The 12,707-nt window shown below is 44.3% G+C and overlaps 1 long non-coding RNA gene across 1 annotated transcript; it reads right to left on the bottom strand.

Moving 5' to 3' along the window:
- Position 1: 1 nt before the first annotated feature.
- LOC116721646 (uncharacterized) lies at positions 2-2,697 on the bottom strand. Its single transcript, XR_004339642.1, has 4 exons — positions 2,038-2,697; positions 1,089-1,250; positions 794-955; positions 2-498 (listed from the first exon to the last, which is right to left on the bottom strand). It is a non-coding gene; the product is annotated as an uncharacterized LOC116721646 (long non-coding RNA).
- Between the last annotated feature and the right edge of the window lie 10,010 nt (positions 2,698-12,707).

Genomic DNA, 12,707 nt, shown 5'->3' with positions numbered 1-12,707 from the left:
GTTAGTATGTCACTTTTTATTGTAACAATTTCTGATGACATAAATACAATTAAGCATTATTAAACAGTTTTCAACAATAGTCATAGCAGTTGGTAGTGACAGTTGAATGAAGAAATGTTACTATATAACTAAACTAAACTTTCCTGTGCATATTTTACTCCTCGGTTTGGCAGAACAGACTGTGGGTCCCCAGACTCCCAGGAGGAATTGGGACAGTTTATGACCGAGTCAAAGTCCATGTCTTTTTTGAAACTGATCGTATGTCTTGGGCATTAGTGTTTTGACAGTGTTTGAACAGGAAAGCGAGGTATGGTCTGTCTCCAGGAGAATCCTAGCAGTCTGGTTTCCTCTTGTCATCTGGTGCTGCCCTTTTCGCTGAGCCGAACTTCAAAGATTTCCTCTAACATTTCAGCTTTTCCGCACATAAAGGGCCTGAACGCAGAAGCATGAAGCTCCAAAGCATAAATGAAATCCAGGGTTGAAAGGCCATTCTTGAATCTAGGAAACATTTAGAACAACCATCACTTTAATGATGCTAAAATGAGCATGCTATTAAATGGATGTTTTACTGTCACACATAAACATTAATATCTCTAATCTTGTTTTTTGTTTAGCACAGGTAATATTCCAAATCCACTAACTGCATATTTTCTCCAGTTAGTCAAGCACTTGAATCAGGGTCTTACTTATTTGTCTACTGTCGATTCTTAGCCTACATTCACTTATTTTAACTGCAACAAAATAGTAACTAATTAACATAGCTAATTGTTTAATTAAAGATGAGAAACATTACCTTTGAATAGAGAAATGATTGTGGTAAATGATGGACCACTGTTCGAAGTCTTTCACAATCTTCTCTTTGTCATCGACAATCACAGAGAACTGAAAGCAACCAGCAGTTTGTAAGATGTTTCCATGTCTGTCATCTGACTGATCTTCATTCAACGTAGCTGCACTGGATATGTATGGTAGAGAACAATAACCAAAAACATAAATCAATATACTACTGCAGACCTGGGACAGTGTTATGTGAAATCTAATTTTTTAGCTTTACATCATATTACGTTATTCCCTCATCAAAAACATACCTGGAGTGTTGCCTTGATTCTGTTGTGAAAGTTTGAGAAATTCTTTAATATTCCATGGCGACGGTGTAAGAATCTTTGTTTTACCAAGTCTATGTCTAAAAAGCTCATCCTTGAAGCTGCAGCCTTATTAAAGGTCTTATGGAGGGGCAAAGTGATGATGTGCTGAAAGAAAGAAAAGGCCCAATTTCTAGATGTTAAATTATGAAGTCAAATTTCGTTTACATCATATTTGATATATACAGCATTTCCATAACAGCTGAAGGTAACATACAGTACAGACCAAAAGTTTGGACACACCTTATAATTCAAGGAGTTTCCTTTATTTTCATGACTATTGACATTGTAGATTCACATTGAAGGCATCAAAACTATGAATAACACATGTGGAAATATGAACTAAACAAAAAAGTGTAAAACAACTGAAAATACCCCTTATATTCTAGTTTCTTCAAAATAGCAACATTTTGCTGTGATTACTGCTTTGCACACACTCTGCATTTTCTTGATGAGCTTCAAGAGGTAGTCACCTGAAATGGTTTTCACTTCATAGCTGTGCCCTGTCAGGTTAATAAGTGGGATTTCTTGCCTTATAAATAGTCATGAAAATAAAAAAAAACCCATTGAATTAGAAAGGTGTGTCCAAACTTTTGGTCTGTACTGTAGGTACTTCATTGTGCAGTAACATGACACTATGTGCCTGGAAAATACATAATACTGCCCCTTCAGTAAATATCTGATTTATCCTGCACAGAATTGTCTTATAAACACAAAACACAAATGGTTTCAGTGTTAAATTAAACTATGGAGCAATACACTTGTCACTTGACTAGTGAACTTGTCACTTGAAAAAATGAGAGAAACATGTTTTTGGCTTCAGTGACGGTATAAGCAAGTTCAGTTTGGAAATGTAAAAAGATCTTTTTGTTTCACGTTTTCTGTGCCGTTTCACCTGATTGCAGCTCGTTTCACTGTTTGCTGCACGTTTACACTTGTTGGTCACCGTATCTGATCAAGTCATCATCATGACGTCACCTCTTCACAATCTGTTACAACCAGTAGATCAGCAGCTCAAATCGTGTGACATAAGTTGATAGAGAAATTAAATACAGAGAAAAGACAACAGGGTTAAATAAAGAGAATACACATGGACAGAAGAAATGTTACTGTCACAGTTTTGACAGTGATCTCAATTTCATCCGTATTTTAAATTGTTAGGTGGGTAAAAATATGTTTTTTTATTTTTTTTTCTGAACTGGGTTCTCTTATCTTCCTCTTCCTGATTGATGGTGTTGAAGGTGGAGGTTTGCAGGTTCAGGAGATCCAACGTGGGATGATCAGAGACATTATTGATCTGCAGAATCTGAATCTGGGATCAGAAACCAGCGCTGGATTTTCTATAATGTTTCTAAAATTCTTTAATATTCAACGTCTTACCCTGAACAGGTGAATTTTAATTTGAAATGCTGGAGAGTCAACACATTCAGTCTAAATAACAGATGATTGAAGGGGACTCTCTGATCAAGTCATCATCATGTCCTCACCTTTCCCACAATCTGTTACAACCAGTAGAACAGCAGGTGGAGCAGGTCTTCTGCTTTAATTGTTGGTCAACTCAAGTCATGTGACACGAGTTGACGGAGAAATGAAATAAAGAGAAAAGACAACAGAGTTAAAGAGGAAAATATGCATGGACAGCAGACAGAACCAGTTTCTAACTTTCAACTCAACTCTACGCAGCTTCATCTGAAATGTTTAGCTATGTTGTTTAGATAAAATGTTCTTACTTTTTTTGTCAACTGGGTTCTCTTATCTTCCTCCACCTGACTGGTGGTGTTGAAGGTGGAGGATTACAGGCTGATGAGGATCCACTTCACATGATCTCTGTCTCTTTATTCTGCGTCCCGTCCTCAGGTGACCCGATGATGCATCAGGAAACTTCTCTGGATTTCCAGCACGGTTTTCTGTGTCTCCTCAGTCCTCTGTGTCTTCCCTCTCCTCATTGGTCCAGTGCTGTTGACTTGTTTCTGTCATGAGGTGGTGTGTTGAGGTGGTGAGGCAGACGCAGCGGACCCAGGTATGATGAAAATGTTGATTTTAATTATAAATAAACCCAGCAACAGGTAGTACACACACTGACAACGGATAGACTAGACATTGACGAGGACCCGACGAGGAACAAAGAACACAGGTGGAGTTAAATACACGGGAGGGTAATCACAGGGACGAGACACACCTGGGAACAATCAAGGGGAGGACAGGACAACGAAGAGACTTACGGACACAGAAACTCTAAATAAACATAGAAAAACACAGATCCTGACAGTACCCCCCCCTCAAGGGCGGCTACCAGACGCCCACAAAACAAAAACACAACAAGGGTGGGCGGAGGGGCGCCGGACGGGGGGCCAGAGTCCAGAAAAAACAAAAAACAACCCACCATTGTGGGCGGAAACACAGGAAGGGCCAAGAGTCCAAAAACAACAAAAAACTACCCACAGGGTGGGCGGAGGCAAAGGAGGCAGGAACCACGGAGGTGGTCCGGCGGTCGTCCGCGGCGGCGGGAACCACGGAGGCGGTCCGGCGGCCGTCCGCGGCGCTGGAGGCGGGAACCACGGAGGTGGTCCGGCGGCCGTCCGCGGCGCTGGAGGCAAGAACCACGGAGGCGGTCCGGCGGCGGTCCGGCGGCCGTCCGCGGCGCTGGAGGCGGGAACCACGGAGGCGGTCCGGCGGCCGTCCGCGGCGCTGGAGGTGGCGATGAGTCCCGGGGGCCGCCCACAGACGGCGACGACGAGCCCCCCGAGGCAGGGTCTCTGGTGGAGCACAGGGGGTCTCGGTCGGAACGCTGGGGGTCTCGGGTGGAACGCAGGGAGTCTCGGTCTCGGGTGGAACGCCGGGAGTCTCGGTCTCGGGTGGAACGCAGGGAGTCTCGGTCTCGGGTGGAACGCAGGGAGTCTCGGTCTCGGGTGGAACGCAGGGAGTCTCGGTCTCGGGTGGAACGCAGGGAGTCTCGGTCTCGGGTGGAACGCAGGAGGTCAGGGTCTCAGGAGGAACGCAGGAGGTCAGGGTCTCAGGAGGAACGCAGGAGGTCAGGGTCTCAGGAGGAACGCAGGAGGTCAGGGTCTCAGGAGGAACGCAGGAGGTCAGGGTCTCAGGAGGAACGCAGAAAGTCAGGGTCTCAGGAGGAACGCTGGGGGTCTCGGAAGGAACACAGGGAGTCTCAGTCGTCTCGGAAGGAACGCTGGGAGTCTGAGTCGTCTCGGAAGGAACGCTGGGAGTCTGGGTCTCGGAAGGAACGCTGGGAGTCTCGGAAGGAACACTGGGAGTCTCGGAAGGAACACTGGGAGTCTCGGAAGGAACACTGGGAGTCTCGGAAGGTGCGCCGGCTGGAACGCCGGCTGATTCGGCCTCGGGTGCGCCGGCTGGAACGCCGGCTGATTCGGCCTCGGGTGCGCCGGCTGGAACGCCGGCTGATTCGGCCTCGGGTGCGCCGGCTGGAACGCCGGCTGATTCGGCCTCGGGTGCGCCGGAGCGAAGCCTTGGAACAGGCCGCGTAGGCGAGCCGCAGCGAAGCCTTGGAGCCGGCCGCGGAGGCGAGCCGCAGCGAAGCCTTGGAACCGGCCGCGGAGGCGAGCCGCAGCGAAGCCTTGGAACCGGCCGCGGGGGCGAGCCGCAGCGAAGCCTTGGAACCGGCCGCGGGGGCGAGCCGCAGCGAAGCCTTGGAACCGGCCGCGGGGGCGAGCCGCAGCGAAGCCTTGGAACCGGCCGCGGGGGCGAGCCGCAGCGAAGCCTTGGAACCGGCCGCGGGGGCGAGCCGCAGCGAAGCCTTGGAACCGGCCGCGGGGGCGAGCCGCAGCGAAGCCTTGGAACCGGCTGCGGGGGTGACAGCTCCGGAAGGCGACGAGGGGCCGGGTCCACCGGCGGCTCACGTCGCTGTCTCCGGGCTGACCGTGGAGGTGGCGGCTCCGGAAAGCGACGAGGGGCCGGGTCTGCCGGCGGCTCACGTCGCTGTCTCCGAGCAGACAGCGGAGGTGGCGGCTCCGGAAAGCGACGAGGGGCCGGGTCTGCCGGCGGCTCACGTCGCTGTCTCCGGGCTGACCGTGGAGGTGGCGGCTCCGGAAAGCGACGAGGGGCCGGGTCCGCCGGCGGCTCACGTCGCTGTCTCCGAGCAGACAGCGGAGGTGGCGGCTCCGGAAAGCGACGAGGGGCCGGGTCTGCCGGCGGCTCACGTCGCTGTCTCCGGGCTGACCGTGGAGGTGGCGGCTCCGGAAAGCGACGAGGGGCCGGGTCCACCGGCGGCTCACGTCGCTGTCTCCGGGCTGACCGTGGAGGTGGCGGCTCCGGAAAGCGACGAGGGGCCGGGTCTGCCGGCGGCTCACGTCGCTGTCTCCGGGCAGACAGCGGAGGTGGCGGCTCCGGAAAGCGACGAGGGGCCAGCTCCACCGGCGGCTCAGGTCGCTGGCTTCCCGGACGGAGGTATCGACGGGGGCCGTATCCGGGGGGTGCCAACACCAGCCTTGTCCCCCGGAATAGCTCCCGCTGCAGGTCGGCGAGGGCTTCAGCTAGCTCCGTCTCCTCCCTGCTTGATCTCTGCCTCCCTCCGCTCTGCCTTTTTGGAGGGAACCTCACTCCAGCTGGGTCCATTTTTTTAGCAGCCTCACCGTTCGGTATGGTCGGGTCCTTCTGTCATGAGGTGGTGTGTTGAGGTGGTGAGGCAGACGCAGCGGACCCAGGTATGATGAAAATGTTGATTTTAATTATAAATAAACCCAGCAACAGGTAGTACACACACTGACAACGGATAGACTAGACATTGACGAGGACCCGACGAGGAACAAAGAACACAGGTGGAGTTAAATACACGGGAGGGTAATCACAGGGACGAGACACACCTGGGAACAATCAAGGGGAGGACAGGACAACGAAGAGACTTACGGACACAGAAACTCTAAATAAACATAGAAAAACACAGATCCTGACAGTTTCAGTCATGCTAGTGAACCAACACATGATCAGACACACATTCCTTAATTTCTGTCAAAATAATAGATGATTGAATCAGACATTCTGATCAAGTTATAATCATGACCTCACCATTTATAAAGTCTACTATAAGCAGTAGGTCAGCAGGTCCTCTGCTCTATTCCTGATCCTCCTTCCATCAGCACAAAGCTCATCAAAGCTCTGCTGTTAGGAAATGACTCAATGAAAAAAAAAACCAGACAAAACAAAAAGGTCAGTGAGGAAAAAGTACAGCAGAAAGTAGGAATCAGATTTGAGTATTGACCTCAACGTCATGCATATTGAAAACTTTTTGTTGTGTAAAAGTAAATGTTCTTACTTTTTTTTGTCAACTGGGTTCTCTTATCTTCCTCTTCCTGAATGATGGTGTTGAAGGTGGAGGTTTGCAGGTCCAGGAGATCCAACCTGAGATAATCAGAGACACTATTGATCTGCAGAATCTGAATCTGGGATCAGAAACCAGCGCTGGGTTTTCTATAATGTTTCTAAAATTCTTTAATATTCAACGTCTGACCCATGAGCAGGTGTATTAACAAGCAGTATTATGTGTTGTGGAATGCAAAAACTTACAAGCAGGAACCACGAGGACAGGAACCACATGGACAACGACGAAAGAATCCAGCGATTAGCAGCTAAAACCTGAAAGATTAAGACTGGGAGAGTGGATTAATGGAAGAACAGGTGAGAACAATTATATCAGAGAGCACCGTGTGGGGAAGCACCGCTACTACACCTGAAACATGGGAGAGCAGAGAGGAAAACAGAGACAGAAGCACAGAGAGAATCTTGGAAGAAGCAGTCTCACTGCGCGCTGCTCTGTCTGGGACTGATACTTACTTTTGCTTTATCAGAAAGGTGACCGCAGCTCCTGGTGGTCCTCAGAATATATCTATGATGGTCCAAGTCACTGGACCAAGAATTAACCAAAGATTTATCTCTGTCTTTTTCTTTTATCCTTAAAATTTTTAATTTGTACTCCGCAGGGTTGTTTTAATTCCTCTACATCTTAATTTATCCACCATGGAATCATATTAGTCCTAAAAGATTTAAATTTCTCACTATTTGAAAGATTTCATTTGTCCGCAGAAGCGTTGTCTCCATCCTTAGAGAGATGAAATTGTCCCGAAAAGTGTTGTCTCTTCTCAGTTCTAAGTGATTTTAGGCTTGACACCCAGCAGCATTACCTACTTTTAAAACCATTATCACCCGAGTTCAACGACATTTTAACATGTGGACTTGAGGGTTTTGGAATCCAGCCACCAAACAGTTTATTTCTGGGATTCAAAGGACCTGCCCATTTCTCTCTTCCTCTTGTTATCTTTGAACATTTGAATTAACTCCCATTGTTATTGTCCCTGCAGTTGTTATTTCATACGCAAAAACGCCTCATTTTTATAATGGATTTTATAATGTCCAGACCAAAATGGTTATAACTTTAAAACCGCTGTTTCAATCCGTTTATACCACAGCTCAACCGATTATATTGTGTCTCAATTTGTGTTTTTTCATGTCTTAAATTTGCAGCAGTGTTGTCTCAATTGTATTGATTCCAGTGTCCCGAGCCGCGTTGTCTTAATCGTTTTTAGGTTTGATTTTTACCCAGCAAGATTGTTTTAGATTTAGTATTAATCCTGTAGCGTTGTCTCATTTCTTTTATCATTTATCTTTTATGCACCAGCCATGTCCGACTCCTTTTAGTGTTTTTTGTTCAGCAATATGGTCTTGTTCCTCAAAAAATTTAATTAGCCATCTCCAGCATTTAGTCATTCATTGGTTAATCGCAAAAAAGTTAGCATTGCCTGTTCAGCCAGAATTCTTAACATCTGAAATGAAAAATCTAGCAGCGGGATAAAGAAAAGCCCCGGTGCAAGACGCTACCTAAGGCATCCTCGGTCCTGCTAGAATCCTTAACACCTAAAATGTAAAATCTAGCAGCGGGATAAAGAAAAGCCCCGGTGCAAGACGCTACCTAAGGCATCCTCGGTCCTGCTAGAATCCTTAACATGTAAAATGAACAATCTAGCAGCGGGATAAAGAAACGCCCCGGTGCAAGACGCTACCTAAGGCATCCTCGGTCCTGCTAGAATCCTTAACACCTAAAATGTAAAATCTAGCAGCGGGATAAAGAAAAGCCCCGGTGCCAGACGCTACCTAAGGCATCCTCGGTCCTGCTAGAAAGCCATTGGCTTTAACAAAAACAGAGAAATTGTGGTATCCTAATAGGACTTCTCAGGAAGATCTTCAGTTTCTCAAGATCCCAATCTAATCAGAGTCATCACTTGACAAGTCGTAGTGAGGTCTAATCCACACTTGTCTGGAACTCACTCTTTCTCCAGTTCTGTCAGATCCAATCTCAGATGTTGAAGGTATTGGTTCCTCTTCTTTGTCCATTTGAGACTTCATCCAGACACATATGCAAGGGAATGACAAACTTGGAATTTTGCAGTATGGTGATGGTGAAGAACTAACGACAGGGGAAGACACAATGGGATCTTCACACGCTGTCCTTCGTGGACGACTGAGGACAGGGGATGACAAAATAGGATCTTCACTGATTGGGGGACTGATGGCATGAACTGACACAATGGGACCTTCACATGGCATTCTTGGTGAGGGACTGAAGACAGGGGAGGACAGAATGGGATCCTCACATGCACTCTGAGGTGAAAGACTGAAGGGTGAAAAAATGGGATCCACCCAGAATGTCATGGGCAAAGGACTGGAGACAGGGGATGACTGAAAAGAATCCTCTTGCACCGACCCTTGTGAGGGACTGATAACAGGGGATGACAGAAGGGGATCCTCACACAACGTATTTGTGGAAGGACTGAGAACAGGTTCCTCTTCATCATCGCTGTTCCTGGACCTCTTGGCAGGGATCTCCTCTTCAGCACCACTGTCCCTGGTCCTCTTGGACGGGAGCTCCTCTCTAGTTTGATTATACCTGGTGCTTTTGGCAGAGGGCTCCTCTTCAGCATAATCACTCTTCCTGGTCCTCTTGGAGGGGAGCTCCTCTTCAGCATAATCACTCTTCCTGGTCCTCTTGGAGGAGAGCTCCTCTTCCGCAACAGTGTCCCTAGTCTTCTTGGCAGGGGGTTCCTCTTCAGAGTCACTGCCCTTTGTCCTCTTTCTTCTTACGCCGGTCACAGATGTCACACGAGCCACATTCCCTACCAATCCTACCTGATGACTTTGTGAGATACCAAAAAGTCTGTAGTCAGCTGAACTCAAAAGGGGCTCTTCCCGCTTGTCAAGTCCACGTGTGGATTCAAGTGAGGTCTGAGCCATCTCGAGCTCAGCGTAAGGACGGTCCACTGTTGGACTACAGCTGGTAGTACTGATACTACCGTAACTGCTAGTCCACTCACTACCTACCTCATCTTCACTGAAGATGGTAGTAGAGCTACCACTGGTGCTGCTAATACAGCTACCACTGAAACTGGTAGCCCAGTCATCTTGACTGGAGCTACTACTGGAGCTGGTAGTACAGTCAACAGACAGAGGAGGTGAACTACACCGCGACTCCTCTCCATGATCTCCAGAAACCATGTTGCCTGACATGGTTTCCGGGAAAACATGTGACCACACCTTACCAAGATCCTTACCATCGTCTAGATGTTTCTCCAACGTTGGGGATCCATCTGCTGGAAGCGCTACACTATGAGCTGTGAAGGAAAACAAGAAAAAACTATAGTTCAGTATCAAGACCTTCACAAAAATCCAAAGCAATGTTTAAAGAGAACACTGAAATAAAAAAATACCCAGGTTAGAGAATGTCTAAATATAAATTAACGAAGTATGTCCTGTGTTGAGGACTTTTTAATAGCTAATAAAATACCTTTAATCTTACATTGTACTATTAGTGTGAATAAAATAAAATACTGCAACAAGTTACTCAGTTTACCCTTCTATAACTCTCACAAATCTTTGATGCTGCTGAACAGGTAAGTTTTAACTTAATAGCCAAAACAAGATACATGAGCCATTCATTACTATTCAACTTAAATTACTGCTTACATAACTTTAACACTATAAGAGAATTGAAAAAATAATTAATATGTTTCCATTAGCATTTTTAAATTACTAAAACGCTAACTGCAGTTAATTAAATTTAATTCCCCCGAGCGCCACAAATTTTCAGAATCACAACCACAGCTACTCTGACACCCCATCAGTAAAACCTACAGTATGAATAAATACATATACTCCTATACGTACAGGAGCATATGTATTTATATACTCCATTAACAGCAGAAATGTACATCTGTAAAAGTCAGACTCTAAAGACTGGGGATCTAAATAAACAGGTCGACACAAGTATCCAGTAAAAAGAGGCTCCTACAAAAATAAAACTGTTTATCTGGTTTAGAAATCCATATCCAGTGTTAAAATGCCCATTATATTTTGTCTGGAGATAAGCCAGACAAAATAATGAAAATAATAATCTGTATCCCTTATGTGCACATGATGCCTCAAAGTCTTATCACATGTTAATATTACTCCAAATGGCTCAGTCATGGCTGAAGGTAGTGTTATGAAATTCATCACATCAGTCTGAAGATCATGGCTGCACACAACCCAGCAATAACCTCAGATGAATGTTCACACAATTATATTGCTCCAAATGCAATACATCAGAACAATCATGAACATCCTCTTCATGAGACTGTCTTGAGAAAACAGAGTATCTTCACTCAGAGTCTCTGATTAAAGTATTACTGATTAAACTTTAGCTTTAATCAGTAATACTGATTTTTAAAATTACATAATTTTATGTAATTTTTAAAGCTACATAATTTTTAAAATTTAACCAGTAATACTTTTATAACAAATTTATGTCAGATCATGATTTATTGGTTAATGTCAAGTTCTCATAACAAAGACATTTTGAATAATGTCAACTTTGTATTAAAAGTGTCATGATTTACCGAATGACACTTTACGACAACAGTCATAAATATTCATGAAGCCTTACTCATGTTCATGACAGGTGTTATGTCATGTTAATGACGGTGTCATGACAGTCTTATTCACAACCCATCAAATAATGTTTTTTTTTCTTTTCAGATCAGTTCACCCATGTAGGAAAAATAAACACATATATTAAAGTCTATCATTAGAAATTTATGTTGTACATATTCTAAGTATTAGGATTATTTATTGTATTCAGATCAGTGCATCCATGGAAAACAAACATGCTTCTCAGGGCATATTTTAAAAATAGGTCAAGAACAATCTAGTTTGTTTATCTGTTTTAGATCAAATATATATATTTTTTAAATATTGTCTGAAAACAAAACAAGATAATCACCATAAGCATTTGTGACATTTCTAAAATTAGATCTAAAAGAGATAAACTAAATAATTTAGGGGTATTATAGGAGGTACATGTTTGAAAAGTTGTTGTCTTTCTTAACTCTTAATTGAAATCATTTTATTTAACTTCCCTAATGTATCCATGGAAACTAAATATGCTTGGGCATTTTTCAAAAAGAAAAATGGGCAAAGAACCATCCAGTTTGCCAATAAATTGGACACCAAAGTCATAAAAGTTGATTTTCACACACAAATAATTATTTTGTATTTGAAAATCAGCTTTGATTGATGATCACTACGACACAGACACGCACACACACATATAATGCTTATTACTGGGGTGAAAGTGGTAGGAGTTTGCCCTGCAATGGCCCGCCTCTGTCCTGTCCTTGGTCAAGACATTTCTCCCACCTTTCCTGCTGGTGCTGGTCAGAAGGGTCAATGGCTTGAACAGCTGTGGCTACAATCCATTAGCTTATCATCATAAGTGTGTGAACGTGTGCATTAATGGAAATTACTGATTTTATGTAAAGCGTCTTTGAGTGTACTAATAAACCTCTACAAGTCTGATGTCATTGCCATGGAAACCAAAATTGTTTTGCCGGGGCATTTAAAAAAAAAACAAAAAAAAAACGGTCAAGAACAAGCTAGTTTTCCCGTCACAAATTTGTTTCATCCCACAAATGCAAAAAAGACCTATTAAAGCTATATATTTCAAAGAAGTCAACAAAATTTTGAAGTATTGGACTACAAACTCATCAAACCTGATACTCTTAGATTAAATAGCAAAGTTTTAGCTTTTTCAAATCAATTCACCCACGTTAGCATTCCTGGCTATGCTATAAAACAGATCAACATGTCCTTATCTTGAAAAAATAATAAAACTAAACAATTAAATCATAGACTGTCATAGGGAAAATACATTTTTTTAAAATGCTTTTTAAAGTAATATAGAATTTTTAATGCATTTCATTCAGCGTATCCATGGATACCGAGTGTGTATCACGGCATTTTTCAAAAAATAAAGGTCAAAAACAAGCAAACTTTCCAACAACTGAACGGAACAGTTTTTTTCTACTTTCTTTTCAAAATCACCATAACAGTTTTTCTCAAACACTAGCGTTAATAAAGCATTGGACGCAAAGTCATTAAATCTGATATTCTCAGTATAGCACCTTTGTTTCAACCAATCTGCAGATTTTAGCATATGCTAAAAAAAAAACAACAACAACAACAACTAAAACAGGTCTACACGTTCCGTTCTTAAGAAAAAAACTAAACCAA

The sequence above is a fragment of the Xiphophorus hellerii genome, chromosome 6 (assembly GCF_003331165.1).
Source record: "Xiphophorus hellerii strain 12219 chromosome 6, Xiphophorus_hellerii-4.1, whole genome shotgun sequence".
NCBI classification, from domain to species: Eukaryota; Metazoa; Chordata; class Actinopteri; order Cyprinodontiformes; family Poeciliidae; genus Xiphophorus; species Xiphophorus hellerii.
This window is presented reverse-complemented; position numbering and strand designations above follow the sequence as displayed.